The 17,147-nt window shown below is 48.6% G+C and overlaps 1 protein-coding gene and 1 long non-coding RNA gene across 33 annotated transcripts in view; both read left to right on the top strand.

Annotated features, from left to right (window-relative positions):
* Positions 1-69: 69 nt before the first annotated feature.
* Positions 70-2,938, top strand: LOC104695948. Of its 4 annotated transcripts, none has more exons than XR_005604506.1 (4): positions 70-141; positions 664-750; positions 841-1,566; positions 2,805-2,938. It is a non-coding gene; the product is annotated as an uncharacterized LOC104695948 (long non-coding RNA). The 4 variants fall into 4 exon arrangements; XR_005604505.1 differs by having other exon boundaries at positions 97-229; XR_005604508.1 differs by lacking the exon at positions 664-750 and having other exon boundaries at positions 84-141.
* Positions 2,939-5,687: 2,749 nt separating this feature from the next.
* The window catches only part of LOC104695967 (collagen alpha-1(VII) chain-like), a 91,782-nt gene continuing 80,322 nt past the window's right edge, over positions 5,688-17,147 (top strand). For 28 of the 29 annotated variants that reach the window (XR_005604536.1, XR_005604537.1, XM_039571381.1 and 25 more), the window contains exons 1-3: positions 5,688-5,728; positions 7,317-8,348; positions 15,033-15,236. The gene's annotated coding sequence lies outside the window, so the exon portion shown is untranslated. The remainder of the gene's footprint in view (positions 5,729-7,316; positions 8,349-15,032; positions 15,237-17,147) is intronic. The other variant, XM_039571378.1, reaches the window with a different exon arrangement.

Genomic DNA, 17,147 nt, shown 5'->3' with positions numbered 1-17,147 from the left:
GGGAGGCTCCGTGCCGCCTCAGCGCGGCTCCCTATGGGCGCCCCGCCGCGGGGCACGATGGGAGCTGTAGTTCTGTAGGAGAGCGGTAATGGCGGCGCTGAGGTGGCGTCAGGAGAAGGCGCGGCTCAAGCGTTGCTTGTGGTGAGGAGCAGCCCGTAATTGACTTTTTGGGGTTATTGAGTGACCCCAAAACGCCAGATAGAAGCAGTTCCTAAGGATTCAGTGCCAAGTAATTCCTTCGCTGTTCAAAATAATGAGTATTATTGAAAGACTGGGAGAGCTAGGTGTGCTCACCTGGAGAAGGCTCCAGGGAGAGCTGAGAGCCCCTTGCAGGGCCTGAAGGGGCTCCAGGAGAGCTGCAGAGGGACTGGGGCCAAGGCCTGGAGGGACAGGAGCCAGGGAATGGCTTCCCAGTGCCAGAGGGCAGGGCTGGATGGGAGATTGGGAATTGGGAATTGCTGGCTGGGAGGGTGGGCAGGGGCTGGAATGGAATTCCCAGAGCAGCTGTGGCTGCCCCTGGATCCCTGGAATGTCCAAATCAAGGCTGGACATTGGGGCTTGGAGCAGCCTGGGACAGTGGGAGGTGTCCCTGCCCATGGCAGGGGTGGAATTGGATGGGCTTTAAGATCCATTCCCACCCAAAACATTCCATGATTCCATCAGGAATGTCCAGTTCTAAGGTTTTGTGGAATCCCCACAGAATCATCTGTCAAACCCTCTGTGAGCAATAGGAACCACATCAACTAAAAAGTAAGAATTCCATCCTGCAGGTATTTTGTTTTCAACCCATTTTTGATCTGAATCAGACCCTAATCTCTTTTTAATCTTTGAATACCACAGGTGTAAAATCCCATGAAAAAATTCAAAACAAGCTACAATCAGTCCAAGAATGAAGCGCTGCTTTTTTATGACTTCCAGCACCTCCAAGAATGTGAACAAAGCCTTGGCAGCTCCTCTGCTGCTAAAAGATGTTAAAGACAGGGTGAAACTGCCAGGTTTACCCCTTTTTTTTTGGGCTCTCTGACTCCAAACTGGAGATCCCAAGGTTTCCAATCCTTACCTGAGGGCTGCAAATGGAGATTGCTTGGAGTTTTTGTCCTCAGGACCTGAAAACCTGGAAACTGAAGCAACGAGAGCCAGCAATGTTTGGATATCTCATGGGTTTTGCCTGCAGATAAAAACCCAGCAGTCTCTTGATAAAATCATCACAAAATCAGGGGGTTTGGGGCCTCCTGTGTGACGTTTCCAGGTATTTTGGAGTGGATATTCTGCCAGAAAATAAATCTTTGGGGCTCCTGTGAGACCCTGGAAACCCAAAGTTGTTGCTGAGCTGAAGTTTGCTGTGCCCTCACCTCACAAAATATTTCGGTGTTTTCTGACCTCTCTCTAGGTAGAAACTCTCCAGGTGATTTCCTTGGTCTTCCAGCAAGCCCTTTTTAAATGGTTTCTATTTAATTAAGAAGCACCATGGCTCATTAGCAGCAAACAAAGCCGACTGCTGGGATCTCCTACCACCTTTTTAACATTTCCAGGCTTTCCTGCTTCCACCTCCTCAGCTCTGCACAGGTCAGGATGATGGATTGTTTTTCTGTTCCATTCCCTAATCGGCTTTTTTTGCTACTTTTGGCCTTCTAATTTTGCTTTCTTGGAGCTTCAAAAGGAGGGGGTTTGGGGGGAATTGAGGTGGTTTTGCTGCCACAATCATGCAGCACCTTGGATCTAAACTGCAATAAAGGCACACAACAAATTGGGTTTTTTTTGAGGGGCTGCAGGGTGAAAATAACCCCAAAATGCCAGCTCAGGAAGATTTTGGAGCTGTTTTGGCCATTTCCTCCCATCCTGTCCTTTATTCCTTGGGAAAAGAGCCTGACTCCCACCTGGTTCCATCCTCCTGTCAGGGAGGTGTGGAGAGAGATTTAATAATAAAATTCACTCCCCATTGAAATAAAAATCAAATTTGTTCACGATTCAGTGCCCATCGATTTTGTGACATGCAAATAAATGATGAAATAATGTCAGAAAGTCGAAGAAAAAATAATTAGCATTTTAAAAAAAAGAAAATAATTAATTTATATAGTTTTTGAAAGTATTCATAAGTAATTTAAGAATCAGTTCACCTTCTCTGGTACAAATCTGTGGCACTCCAAGGTTGGGATAAGCCCTGGCAGCAGTTTGGAGTTCCTGACTTCTGGAATTAAGGAAAAAACCAGAATTTTGGCCTCTTAGGATGTTGGGTGAGGGATCAGAAATCCTTCAGCTGTGCCCAAGAACTACCTTTTGAGTGGATCAGTGAGAAAATGGGAGCAGGGAATTGAGAATCCCAGATTTTTTAGTAGTTTGCCGCTTTTCCCAGCCTTGATTCCACAGAGAAATGTGGTTTTTTGGTCTTTCCTTTGGGTACAAACCCAGTGATGAGGGAAACCAGGCAGAGCCGGTTTGTCCTGCATGGAAAATTCTCATTTTAACTCCAGGAAATCATTTTTTTAAGCCTCTTAAATGGGGCAAAATGTGACAAAACACCAGGAAATTGGACTTTGTGACACAGAGAGGTTGTGGCTATTCTGTGGCTGGAGGTGTTTAAGGTTGGATGGGGCACCTGGAATGACCTGGATTTTCTGTTTCATCTCTCTGTGGTTTTTGGAGCTGGGAGAAGATGACTCCCGACGATTTCTGGGTTTGGAGCACCTTGAAGATTCCCAGTGTGGGAGGCTGATCCCAGGTTTTAGTGGGATTTAATAACTCAATAAACAGCTTGGAGAAAAAGACATTTAAACATCTCTAAATGGTTTTCCCTCAAAACCCAGCAAGGTGAGATCCCTCACCTGGCTCCTCTCCTTCCCACTCCTGTGCCTGAGCCCCATCCTGCTGCTTTTCCCGGAGAAAGATGAAGAATTCCTGTGGGATTTGGCTGTGCAGACAAGGCTGGACTTGTCCTCTCTTCCAGGCAAGTGTTCCCTGTTCCTGAATTCCCTGCAGGATAAAAGAGAGGTTTGGAACAAGTTGGGAAATGATGCTCAGGGGGTGAATTTGGGGATTTATTTCCTGGTTTTCATCACCAGCTGTTGCTCTGGGCAAAGGAGGGAAGAGCATCCTGGATTTTAGTGGGATAACAGCCCAGCTGTGGGATTTGGGAGTGCCAAGTTCGATTTTTTTGTAGGGATTTTTCCCCTCACCTCGTCAGCACCCTGTCATTAATTTCATTTTTTTGGTGGATTTAAGTGGGGAGACTCTCACACAAAATTCCCAGAGCAGCTGTGGCTGCCCCTGGATCCCTGGAAATGTCCAAGGTCAGGCTGGATGGGGCTTGGAGCAGCCTGGGATAGTGGGAAGTGTCCAGAGGGTGGAACTGGATGAGCTTTAAGGTCCCTTCCCACCCAAACCATGCCAGGATTCCACGACAGCCAAGCTGAGGACACAAACAGAGACTCAGCCACATCAGGAGGGGAAAACACAGGGAACAGATCCTGGGATTTGGATTTCTCCCCGTTATTTGTATTTCCATGGCAGGGCTGAGTATTTATGGGAAGAATTAAATCTTTTTTGGTGCCTGGATCCCAAACTGATCCAACCCAGAGCGCTGGTGGGAGAGACAACTCCTGCCTTAAATCCCTCAGCCCCAAAACTTCCCGTCTCAGCTCCTTCACCTTTTTTTTTTTTGGGAATGTGCACAACAGAAGTTCCAGAAGTGCAACTCCACTTCCATTGGAAACACCCCAAGGCCTGGAATTTTGCAGCTGGAGTCTTTCCCTCCTCTCTTGGGAAGCTTTTTGTGGTTGTTGGCGTTAAATTCCCTTTTTTTTTTTTGGGTTCTATCGCGTCACTTAAAAATAAAAATAACCCCCAGAGGTTATTTTTAGGTGCTTTTGAAGGGCTGAGTCTCTCTCCTCTCCTTAAATTCCCACATTCCTGGGATTATTTATTCCCTCAGAACCTTCCAGCTCCCCCAGCTCTTCCTCCTGCTCCCTCCTCAGCAGAGATTTTCCCAGGAATTCCAGTTATTTGCAAACACACCTCGAATTTTTGCAGCTTTCCTCAGCTCAGCATTCCAGAAACTCTGGAATCTCTGGATGGAGAGGAAACATTCCTGCTGTCCCAAACATTCCATTTTCCAGGAGATCCAGGAGGGGTTTTTTACCACTCCTGGGTGGTTTTTTACCACTCCTGGGTGGTTTTTTACCAGGGTTTTTACCACTCCTGGGTGTTTCCCAGAGTTTTTCCCTTGGTCCAAAGCTCCAGGACTCTGTGACTCCTTTCTCCTCATCAATTCTTTAATTCCCCCCATTTTTTATTCCTTTTATTTTCCTCTGCCATGGGGTTTTTTTTTTGGGATAAATTCCAAATTTTTCTGGATCAAGCAGTGTTGCTGCTCCAACTGCCCGTGCGAGTTGGAACTTGTTAAAAATAAGAACAACTCCAGGCATATTTTGGGGGGAAAATTTGAAAGAATTTCATTTTTTAATTACTTTTAAGCCCTTTCCCCCTTCCTCCCCCTCATTCCAAGGCTGTTAAACTCGACATCCCTGCAAACGAGCTGGAAGAACTCCAACCTGAGGTGCTTTTCCCTCTGGAAATCCTCCCTGCATTGGATTTTTCTGTCCATGCTTTAGGCAAAGCGACTTTCCAGAGGTGATTGATGGGCATCTTTTCCATTAAAATTCCTCAGAACGTGCAAAGAGGAGGAAAAGAGATTTTTATATCTTTTTTTTTCCTTTTTATATTATTTTTATTATTTTCATATATTTATATATTATTTTCCTTTTCCAGAATCAGAGTCGTCCGTATCCAACCATGTTTGGATTTGGAATTTTTGCCTTCGGTGGGATCCAGGGAAACCATCCCTAAAATGTTTTTTTGGGGGGGGGCTTTGTGTCCTTTTTGTAAATTTTTCTCCCAACTTTTGCTGCTTTTGGCTCCCACATTTGGGAATTCGAGCTCTTCCTGACCTCATGGAGCCAAACTTTCATTGCAGGACCGTGGAGGGTTTGGAAAATTGGACTTCCCTGTCTTGTTGGAAGAAGTTCCAGGGTCTGACAAAGACTTTTGGAATCGCAGCATTCCCTGAGGAACCGGACGTGGCCATGGGGCCTCCAAAAAGCCTTTGAGGAGTTTGTGGAATTGTGGAATGGTTTTGGAAGGGACCTTAAAGATCCTCTCATTCCACCCCCTGCCATGGGCAGGGACACTTCCCGCTGTCCCGTTTTGGTCGGAAGTTGCTCCAAGATCCCTTCTGAGAGGGCTGGAGAGCTCCTCCCATCCCATCCTTTTCCCATGGTTCTTATCCATCTTTTCCTGCCTTGCTTGGTCCCACTTTCCTTTGACTCCAGGAAGCAGCTCCGAGAACGGGCCCGGCGTTAAAATCTTCCTGATTTATTGCTCCACTCTCGTCCCCTCCCATTGTGGGGCTCTAGGAGAGTTCATTCCATGGGATTTGGGCTCCTAGATCCATGGATGGACAATTTATTCCATGATTAGCACCATTCCTGGCATCAAAACGTCCCAAAAACTGTCACATTCCCAAAAAATGCCCAGATCCAGCGTGGAGCGAGGAGCAGGCAGTGAGGACACAACCCCTTTTTGGGTATAAAGAGAAGTTTTTAGCTATGATTTACAATTTTCTCTTTTTAACAGAATCCTTGAGGTTGGAAAAGCCTTCCAGGGTCATCCAAGCTGTGCCTGATCCCCACCTTGTCCCCAGCCCTGAGTGCCACATCCAGGTGGCCTCCTGAAGGTGAGAAATCCTGGGAAAGGAGCTGGGAATGGAGCTCCACGTTTAACCCCTCAGCTGCCAGCACAGCCCCTCGCTCCTCTCTTTGTTTCCCTAAAACGAGCAATTTGGGATTTATTTCTGATTGTGGGAGGGGGTTTGGGTGGGGTGTGGATGATCCCTGTTTGCCTCAGGATGAGGGGTGGAGAATGGGAAGGGATTTCTCAGCTTGCTCCTGGCGCAGGTCATTTATTCCCATCTCAGTTTGTCCATGAATTATTCCAGCTGTCCATCAATTACTCCATTTTTCCATCAGTTACTCCATTTTTTCCATCAATTACTCCATTTTTTCATAAATTACTCCATTTTTTCATAAATCACTCCAGTTTTCCATAAATTACTCCATCTTTCCATAAATTACTCCCATCTTTTTCCATAAATCACTCCATTTTTTCCATAAATCACTCAATTTTTTCCATAAATTACTCCAATTTTTTCCATCAATTAATCCATTTTTTCTATAAATTGCTCCAGTTTTCCATCAAATACTCCATCTTTCCATAAGTTACTCCAATTTTTCCATAAATTACTCCATTTTTTCCAATTACTCCATTTTTTCATAAATTACTCCATTTTTCCATAAATTACTCCAGTTTTCCATCAAATACTCCATCTTTCCATAAGTTACTCCAATTTTTCCATAAATTACTCCATTTTTCCATAAATTGCTCATTTTTCCATCAGTTACTCCAATTTTTCATAAATTACTCCATTTTTTCATAAACTACTCCATTTTTTCCATCAATTACTCCATTTTTTCATAAATTACTCCATTTTTCCATAAATTTCTCTAGTTTCCTATCAAATACTCCATCTTTCCATAAGTTACTCCAATTTTTCCATAAATTACTCCATTTTTTCATAAACTACTCCATTTTTTCCATCAATTACTCCATTTTTTCATAAATTACTCCATTTTTCCATAAATTTCTCTAGTTTCCCATCAAATACTCCATCTTTCCATAAGTTACTCCAATTTTTCCATAAATTACTCCATTTTTTCATAAACTACTCCATTTTTTCCATCAATTACTCTATTTTTTCATAAATTACTCCATTTTTCCATAAATTACTCCAGTTTTCCATCAAATACTCCATCTTTCCATAAGTTACTCCAATTTTTCCGTAAATTACTCCATTTTTCCATAAATTGCTCATTTTTCCATCAGTTACTCCAATTTTTCATAAATTACTCCATTTTTCCATAAATTACTCCAATTTTTTCCATAAGTTACTCCATTTTTTCATCAATTACTCCATTTTTTCATAAATTACTCCAGTTTTCCATCAAATACTTCATCTTTCCATAAGTTACTCCATTTTTTCATCAATTACTCCAGTTTTTCATCAATTACTCCAGTTTTCCATAAATTACTCCATCTTTCCATAAATTACTCCATTTTTTCCATATATTACTCCAGTTTTCCATAAGTTACTCCATTTTTTCCATCAATTACTCCACTTGTCCATAAATTCCATTTCTCCCCTTGGCTCCCAGGGTTTCCCTGCAGCTCAGTCTCAAGGGAATCCTATTTTCCTGTGGATTTTCCAGGTTTTTTCCACAGGCACTCCAGAGCTTTCCAGCTTGCACTGTTGGTGCTTTAATGTCATTTCGGATCCGGCAAATTCCCAATATTCCCAAGCAGTTCTCCCAGCTTTCAAGAACTGAAATCATGGAATTGTGGAGTCATTTTGGTTGGAAAAGATCTCCAGGATCATCAAGTCCAACCAGGACTGTCCCAAACCACGTCACCAAGTGTCACATCCACTCGTTTTTTGGACACTTCCAAGGATGGAGACTCCACCACTTCCCTGGAAAACCCATTCCATGCCTGTCCACTCTCTATCAGTGAAGGAATTTTTCCTAAAATCCAACCTGAACCTCCCCTGGCACAGCTTGAGGCCGTTTCCCCTCATCCCATCGCAAGATTCCTGGGAGAACAGGCCCAACCCAAAACCTCCTTCCAGGGAATTTGGGGATTTTTCCTCGTGCAAGAATGGAGCGGCAACAAACGAAGCCGAGGATTGAGGTGGGAAGCCAAGGAGAGGAGATAAAAAGCGGGATAAAAATCCGTGGAACTCATCAGCACAGGACGTGGAGAACGTGGGAAAAACAAAGGAAATGGTTCAAAACTTGAAGATTCCCAGAAGTTCCTGCAGGGTGGTGGTGAATGGAAGCACATTCCAAGGAGCTCCAGGAAGTCACTGAGCTCTGGATCCCTGGATTATGGAAGGATGGAGCTGTCTCCATGTGCTTTTCCTGCTCTCCCACTCCCCTTATCCCTGGAGGAAACACCCCCCGACCTCTGCCTGCGGCTCCCGCGTCGTTCCCTCATCCCTCGCTCCCAACATCTGCTGCCTCTGCAGGAATATTTCCCTGGCACCAGCTGCAGCTCCCTGGCAGCATGAGAAGCAGCAGGGTTGACTCCCAGCTCCTCGATTTTTCCCAGGATCTGCAGGATTTTCCGTGTGTCCTGGAGTGCTCAGCTCCTTTCCCATCTCTGGTGAGGCTTCAGAGGATGAAACATCTCCAAAACCGCTGGATTTTGGATGCTCCCCTTTCCTTTTGTCTCCTGTGGACCAGGTGAGTGAAAAATGGGAGAAATGTCTGGAAAAATGGGGAAAACTCCCTGCCCTCCAAAGTGAGGACACGAGAGAAGGTTGGAATCCTGAGCCTGATTGGAATTCTGCCAAAAAAAAAAAAAATACTGCCAAGGAGGGAAAATGAGATTTATTCTTGATCTTGTTGCTGTCTCTGGGCTGGGGTTTTTATGCTGTGACCTTCTCGTGAATTTTCCAGCTGGTAAATCCCACTTGGAGCAAAAAATATCTGGAAAAGGGACCAAAAAAAAAAAAAAAAACCCCACCAAAAAACGAAAAAAAGAGGAGATCTGTCAGGTACCTTAAATATTCTTTGGAACACTCAGATTCAGGAGAATGATGGAAATTTAGGGATAATTTGCCTCCCTCCTTGCCTTAAATCAAATCCTGCAGCCTCTTATTTACAGGGAAGAGAAAATCTGAAGTGGAGGCTTAAAACCTCATCCAGAGGAGTGGCTCTGGTTATTTTTAGGGATCACTGGCTGTTCTTTCCATTGGAATAAATCAGCATTCCATGATGGGCTGTGGTGGGTGACCATCACCGTGAGGGCACAATTTTGTGTCCCTCAGATTTTTCCTTCTCCCCTCATTTCTCCTCTAAAGCAGCAGCTCAGCTGATGGCATTCCATGGGAGAAATGGGATTTTTCCCCTCTTTTCCCCCTCTGTTTTCCATCTGATTCCCCACGGAGCAGCCACAGATTTCTTCCCATGGAAAAGCAAAATCAGGAGGCACTCAGGGACCTCAGGAAGGGCTGGTGACAGAGGCCACCCCTTCTCTGTCCAAGAAATGCAGAATTAATTCTTTTATTCCTATTTTCCTTCTCCCTCTCCGATTCGTTTAATCCTGGGAATATTAATATTGTTAATACCCTGGAAATATTAACATGAATACCTTGAAAATATTAATTTTACTTCTCTAAGGAAAGCCTGGAGGTGGCACTCGGAGCTCTGGGCTGGTGCCAAGGTGGGCACAGCTTGGACTCGATGGTCTTGGAGGGCTTTTCCAACTGAAATAACTCTGGAATTCTGTGGGATGGGATCCCTCCAGAGCTCTGGGAAACTTGGCAAAGGAATGGGAGATTTTTGGTGTTCATGGTGAGCAAAATGGGACCTGAGCAGCTGAACCTGCTGGGAGTTGCTCGGATGCTTCCAGCAGGGATCATTCCCTCAGCTGGCGCATCCCAAACATCCGTGGGTGGAATTGGGATGCTCCAGCTGTGGGGGATGATCCATGGCTCAGATCTGAGGGCTTCCCTCCCCATCCCACATCGCTTCCCAGCCTTTCTCTGGGATCTCTGTGGGAGGGCTGACACCTCCCAGAACTTCCATCCAAATATCCTGGAATGAGAGGAGGCTCTGAGATCTGGGAATGGTCAGGCTGGGAATAAAGGCCATCCCAAAAAGCAGAATGGGCAAAATCGCTGCTGGGTTGTGACCAAAATTGTGACCAGAAATTCCCAACACATGGAATTGCAAATCTCATCCCTTCCTGGAGCTCACGGGGCAGAGCAGCCTGAGGAAAAAGCTTGGGAAGAGGTGGAAAAATGGTCTTAATTCCTTAGGTTCAGCAGTGAGGGAACCTTTGGATAACAGCGAGGGGCAGAGGTGTCACTTGGAAATGGTTCTGGATCAGCAGCTCCTCTGCTGGGCTGCAGGAGATGTTTTTAGGATGCTTTTAGGAGCTGGAATCCCATTAACTTTGGGATGGGAACATGGACACATGATGGATTTCCCCATGCTGCACTCCAAAAAGTGGGAATGAATCCCGTGGATAAAACTTCAGCTGTTTCAACTCTTCTGATTTTCTCTTCAGCTGAATTATGGGATTTCTAACAGCAGAATTTTGGCCAAGTTTGTCCCGATCGCCAGTTTGGAGAGATCCAACCTGCAGAGCAATCCCGGAGCTCCCGACCTGTGGGAATGGGATGAATCCCGACCTCGTTGCTTTCTGTGACCACGAGGTCTCAAAATCACAAATTCTCTTGAAATTCCCTTTTTTTTTTTTTTTTTGCCATTTTGCTTCCCACAGGGATCACCCCAGGGGGACACCACTGGGAATGTGCTCCAGGGCTGAGGCCAGGACCTTTAGGTCTCAAAAGCATTGAGGGGAGAGGCCATGATTGGGTTGGGAAGTTGGAAAATTGGGAAATTTGGATCTCAGGCTGCTCCTGTGCTCAGTGACCAAACTGAGGTGACTTTTTCATCCCTGGCAGTGGTTTTGTCACCTGCCCACCGTGGAATTGCCACCAGCTCTGGACCGGTGTCCCCAGGGAGCTCTGGGAATGGCAGCAGCACATCCAGCCTGGAAATCCCAGGATCCCGGGATCACTGAGGTTGGAAAAGCCCTCCAAGATCATCGAGTCCCAGCTGTGCCCCATCCCCACCTTGTCCCCAGCCCTGAGTGCCACATCCAGGAATTCCTTGGACACCTCCAGGGATGGGAACTCCAAACCTCCCTGGGCAGTTCTTTCCAATTCCCATCAACCCTTTTCATGAGGAAATTCCCGTTCCTGGAGTCGTTCCCTCTGGATTCTCCACGGGGATGTTTTCCCTGGTTCAGATTCCCAGATTTCCCTTCCATTTCTGGTCTAAACCTGCTTTTATTTTCCACGTTGAAACATTCCCAGTGAATTCCTGCACCTTCCCAATGAAAAACCCCTTTCCCAGCGGGATTTAGAAACCCCAAAAAGGCGCTCTGTGCTCCAAAGGAGATCCTGAAGGGATTTTTTCTTTTCCATTCTTTTTTAATTGAAATGGATGAAAGGGTGGGAATGTTTGGAGTTGTTTGCCATGGAACTCATCCAGCTGGGCATTCCCTGGAATCCAGCTATGCTTGGATTCACTCTGGAGATCCAGTGTGGCTCCGCACTGGTCCAGGACTGGTCCCATCTGCTCATTCCTTGATTACATTCCCAAAGAATTGGAGCAATCCGCTTCTCCCAAACCATGTCACTGCTCCAAGGGGAGCTGCTCTTGTCTCCCTGGATCGATTCTTGGGTTGCTCTGGGTATTTTTGGCTGGAAAAGGAGCAAATTTTGGCATGGCCATAAATGGGTGAAAGGTGTCCGTGGGGAGAACCAGTTAAACCAGTAATGGGGAGGAGGATGCTTCCCATAATCCCAGTTACAGCCCTCTTGTGGGTTGGTCGTTCCAAGCGATGTTTCATCTCCGTGTTTTCCATAAAAAAAGGAGGGAGAGGGATTTTTTTGTGTGGATACAGGGACAGGAGCCAGGGAATGGCTTCCCAGTGCCAGAGGGCAGGGCTGGATGGGAGATTGGGAATTGGGAATTGCTGGCTGGGAGGGTGGGCAGGGGCTGGAATGGAATTCCCAGAGCAGCTGGGGCTGCCCCTGGATCCCTGGCAGTGTCCAAGGCCAGGTTGGACACTGGGGCTGGAGCAGCCTGGGACAGTGGGAGGTGTCCCTGCCTGTGGAATGGGGTGGCACTGGATGGGCTTTAAGGTCCCTTCCCTCCCATTCCGGGATTCTGGGATTCTAAACCATCTCTGTTGCGTTTTCCATGGAGCAAAGCGGGAGAGTCCAGCAAGAAAAACACCTGGAAACATCATTTTGGACCAGAGCAAAAGCCACTCTGGAATCTGGGGGCTGAATTTATCAAGTGAGAGCCTTTATCTCGAAGGGAGGCTGATAAGAACCATCCCCGGAGCTGGAAATCCCAAAAGCTCCACTGGGCTGAGTGAGACCTCGTGGAGCATCCTCACTCCAGCTCTTCCTGGCCTCTCTGTCCCATCTCTCATCCTGAAAAGTCGTTTTTGGGTCTGTCCTGCTGCTTTCGAGGCCTCGGGAAGGACAAGGAAATGGGAACAGGAGCTGGGCGCCTTTCTGGTGTTTTTCCAGAGGTGGTTTGGGATCAGCAAACGCTGCTGGATGACCTTTCCCAGCTTTTATCTGATGGATGACATGTGGCTGCCAGGACACTTTGCTCAATATCAGGCCTGAATTCCAGCAGATCCCTCCTCCAGAGGGGCTGGAATTCAGGGAAGTGCCAGCTGCACGTGAATGCTCCTCTTTGTTTGCCTTGCCTCGCTCCCATTCATTGCTCCCAAATATTCCTGATTGCTCCAGGAGCTGAGGAGCCTGGCTTGGAAACTTCCCAAATTTCCTTCAGCACAGTTTATTTTTGTGATTTCCACTTGGCCTGAGCTTGATGTTCCCCTCTCCGGGTGGGTTTTTTTTTTTTTGATGATTAAAGAACTCGTTTTGTTCTTCACCCCTGCCCTGAGCCTTTGATGGAGCCTGTTTGGCTCCAGGGTTTGGGAATAAAAGCACGGAATTGTTCAGCTCCAGGTGTTCCCATCACAGCTGTCAAGAGCCCAGCGTGAAAATTCCAAGTGGCCTGAGCCCAGATCCATGGGGAAAGGTGGCCCAGCCCAACATTTATGGGCAGGGACACCTCCCACCGTCCCAGACTGCTCCAAGCCCCAGTGTCCAGCCTGGCCTTGGGCACTGCCAGGGATCCAGGGGCAGCCACAGCTGCTCTGGGAATTCCATCCCTCCCAGCCAGGAATTCCCAATCTCCCACCAGCCCTGCCCTCTGGCACTGGGAAGCCATTCCCTGGCTCCTGGCCCTCCAGGCCTTGTCCCCAGTCCCTCTGCAGCTCTCCTGGAGCCCCTTTAGGCCCTGCAAGGGGCTCTCAGCTCTCCCTGGATCCTTCCCTTCTCCAGGGGAACATTCCCAGCTCTCCCAGCCTGGCTCCAGCCCTGGGAACAGCTCCGTGGATTCCTCTGGATTTGCTCCAGCAGCTCCACGTGCTTTGGATGTTGAGGATCCCCAAGTGCCACATCTCCCCCTCTTCCCAACCCCTCCAGGGCTAAACCCTGCTGGAGCCGGGTTAAAAGCAGAACTCCGTGTCCTGCCTCATTTTGGGCACCTCCAAATGGCAGCTGGAGCCCCTGATCCTGTCGGGAATTGCGTTGGAGCTGCACAAACCCCTCCTGATTGCCCCGCTCTGGGATTGGGAATGGATTCAGTTGCTGAATGCAGATCCAATTGCAATTAAGCCCATTCAGCTCCCTAACGAGGCATTCAGGGCTTTGGGAGGTTTGCAGGGTTCAATTAGGCTCAGTTGTTAAGCCTGAGTTTATGGAGTGCTCCTCCTCAGCCTGGGATCGGCATCAATCCCTAAAACTGAAGTCATCCTGGAGAGTTTGGGCGTGATTCAGGCAGAAACGATCTGAAGGGGAGGAAAAATTGTGGATATTCATGGGCAGGAAGCAGTTAATTCCTGGGATATTCTGCTGGAGTGGGGGAACATCGGTGATTTCCCTGCAGGCTCGGGTTGGGAAGAGCAAAATTCCACCTCTCCCGCCTTTGAAACCCGTGGATATTTGAACACCTGGAAGCTGCTGAATGATTTAAATCTCCTTTAGCAGCTCTTTGAGACTCTCGTTTATTAACGGGGCTGAGCCGAGCCTTGGGCTTCACCTGGGGCCACGTGGGGCTGGGATTCCCTGGAATGCTTTTTCCCATCCCAAGCCAGTGTGCTCCTGTTCACCCTGGAGGTTCCTGGTTTTCCCTTTTCCTCTCTCCTTGACCTTTTTGGCCTGTTTAGCTCCTGGCCAGAGGATCTTTAGGGACCTACCAGGGTGAGAGCTGCTCTTCACCAGCTCTGGAATTCCCAGGACCCCGGGCACGGAAATCCTCGGTGGGATCCCCTACTCCGAGCAGGAAAACTGCTGCTTTTTTGGGATATGGGATCTCTAAATCTTCCTGATTTTTGTTCTTCCCTGAGCTGAAATCTCCTCTGTTTGTGTGGTGGGAGCTCCAGGGGTGGCTGGATTGAGATTTTCCCAGTCCTTGGGAATGCAGCTCTGGATTTGGTTGCAGGAGGTGGGGGTTGGAGCTGGGGATCCCAGGAGGGTGAGAATTCCAATTTATTCCTGGGATCCTGTTTGGAGCTGGGGATCCCAGGAGGGTGAGAATTCCAATTTATTCCTGGGATCCTATTTGAAGCTGAGCATCCCAGGAGGGTGAGAATTCCGATTTATTCCTGGGATCCTGTTTGGAGCTGAGGGTCCCAGGAGGGTGAGAATTCCGATTTATTCCTGGGGTCCGGTTTGGAGCTGATCTCCCTCTCCAGGAATCCCCATGGAACGTGTCCCACACATTCCCAGCCCTGCACAAGACTCTGCCCACCTCACCCAGAGCTTTGGGGCCGCCCCACTGTCCCCACCCCAAGGAGCCAAGTGCGGTGCTTGTGTCCTTTTTGGGGTCGTTTCCTGAATGTTTGAACCTCAAACGTTCCCTTCCCTGCCTCAGTTTCTCTCTGCCTCCCAGTCTCCCATCTGGGAGACAATTCCTTAGGAATCTCTGCTGTCGGGAGATGAGGCAAATCAGGATTTCATTGGTGGTGTCCTCGCTCGTGCCCCTGCAGCCCCCCCAGCCGTGTCAGAAGCCCGTATTTGAACCATAAATCAGTTTTTCACCCCGTGCCTGGTGTTCTCCATCCTCTCCAGGTGCTGACACCTGGAATTTTTTACTCCCTTGGGAACAAACTTTTCCCCTCTCCCTGCGCCGGCCCCTTCCCTTGCAAACATCCCAGTTATTTTATTACTATTCTTTTATGCCCACAAGGTAAAAATCTTACCATTTTTTCCCCTTCCCTCCCTTTCTCCCCCCTCTCCATTCCCACATTCCTGCCCGGAGCTGGGGGGTGGCATCCCCGTTCTCCCGCTCCATCCCAGCTGCCGGGAGGGAATCGGAGCTGGAAGGGGGGATACGCCTGGAGCAGCCCCTCCTCCTGCCTCAGAACTTCTTCTCCCGAGCCTGTGGAAGTTTGCCGGCCGCGGATTCCCGGTGGAGGGATCCTGGGACGCTCCGGCCCGGCGGGAGAAGCCGGCGTGGGGCCGGGTGAGCAGCGGGGTCCGGCTGTCGCTGGCTGTTTGTCCGTCCGGGGTTGGGCTGCCTTGGGGGTTTCTCCGCTCTTGCCGCTCTCAGGTTGCGGGGGGAAAGGAGGGAGAGGGGCCGGGGGAGGAGGAGGAGGAGGAGGAGGAGGAAGCAGCAGCAGCTTCCAAAGGGGAGGGTGAGGAGCAGCAGCTCAGGATGGGGAGGATGAGGAGGAAGATGAAGAGGCAGCTGCTCCCAAAGGGGAGGATGAAGAGGGTGAGGAGGCAGCAGCTCCCTGATGGGGAGGAAGAGGAGGGTGAGAAGCAGCAGCCCCCAAGGGGGAGGATGAGGAGGAAGAGGAGGATGAGGAGGAAGAGGAGCAGCAGCCCCTGATGGGGAGGATGAAGATGAGGAGGCAGCAGCTCCTAAGGGGGAGGATAGGGAGGAAGAGGAGGATGAGGAGCAGCAACTCCAGAGGAGGAAAATGAGGAGGAAGATGAGGATGAGGAGGCAGCAGCCCCTGATGGGGAGGATGAAGATGAGGAGGATGAGGAGCAGCAGCTCCCAGGGGGGGACGATGAGGAGGCAGCAGGCTCTGGTGGGGAGGAAGAGGAGGATCAGGAGGATGAGGAGGAAGAAGAGGATGAGGAGGGTGAGGAGGCAGCAGTCCGGATGAGGAGGAAGAGGAGGAAGAGGAGGGTGAGGAGGAAGAAGAGGATGAGGAGGCAGAAGGAGCCCCAGCTTCCCCCTGTGCTGCACAGCTGGAACCCCTTGGTGCTGTCCTAGAAGGGCCCGAGGTGCCCCTAACCCGTCTGGAGTGGGAATTTTGGGATGACTGAAGGGGCTGAGATGCCTCAAACCCGTCTGGAGTGGGAATTTTGGGATGACTGAAGGGGCTGAGATGCCTCAAACCCGTCTGGAGTGGGAATTTTGGGATGACTGAAGGGGCTGAGATGCCTCAAACCCGTCTGGAGTGGGAATTTTGGGATGACTTTGCACCTCCCCTGGTGGGATGTGGCTCAGGGGCATCACAGAGAGGTTGGGAAGGAGATTCCAGAGCATCATGGAATATCCAGGGTTGGAAGGGCCCCACAAGGATCACTAAAGTCCCACTCCTGGTCCTGCCCAGGACAATCCCAAAATCCCACCGTGTGCCTCAGGGTGGCACCTGAACATTTCAGGAGCTCTCTCGGCATCGCCAGAGTTCCCACAGCTTTGGTTTGGGGTTTTTTGAGGTTTTTTGGGAACAATCCAATTCCTGTTCAATGCATCCAGGGGGTCTGAGCATGGAATGGGCAGGATCTGGTCCTGGATTTTTGGGTGTCATTTGCTCCTTTTTGGGTGTCACTGGAATTTTGGGATCACTGGAATTTTGGGATTCATTTGGTCCTTTTTGGGATCACTGGGTTTTTGGTCCTTTTTGAGTGTCACTAGAATTTTAGGATCACTGGAATTTTGGGATCACTGGGGTTTTGGGATCACTGTGGTTTTGGGTGTAATTTGGTCCTTTTTGGGATCACTGGATTTTTGGCCTTTGAGTGTCACTGGATTTTTGGGATCACTGGGTTTTTGGGAGTCATTTGGTCCTTTTTGGGATCACTGGATTTTTGGTCTTTGAGTGTCACTGGGTTTTTGGGATCACTGGAATTTTGGGTGTCATTTGGTTCTTTTTGGGATCACTGGATTTTTGGTCTTTGAGTGTCACTGGATTTTTGGGATCACTGGGTTTTTGGGTGTCATTTGGTTCTTTTTGGGCTCACTGGATTTTTGGGATCACTGGGGTTTTGGGATCACTGGAATTTTGGGTGTCATTTGGTCCTTTTTGGGTGCCACTGGATTGTGCTCACCTCAGGCTTTAATTCCACCTCCTGTGGAATTAAGAATGAAATTCATAGGGAAAGTCAGAGATTTGGACTCAGATCCTTGGCTCCAGCT

Source organism: Corvus cornix, chromosome 1A (assembly GCF_000738735.6).
Source record: "Corvus cornix cornix isolate S_Up_H32 chromosome 1A, ASM73873v5, whole genome shotgun sequence".
In the NCBI taxonomy this organism is placed as follows: domain Eukaryota; kingdom Metazoa; phylum Chordata; class Aves; order Passeriformes; family Corvidae; genus Corvus; species Corvus cornix.
The sequence above is the reverse complement of the archived record's forward strand: the minus strand, read 5'-3'. Positions and strand labels throughout refer to the sequence as shown.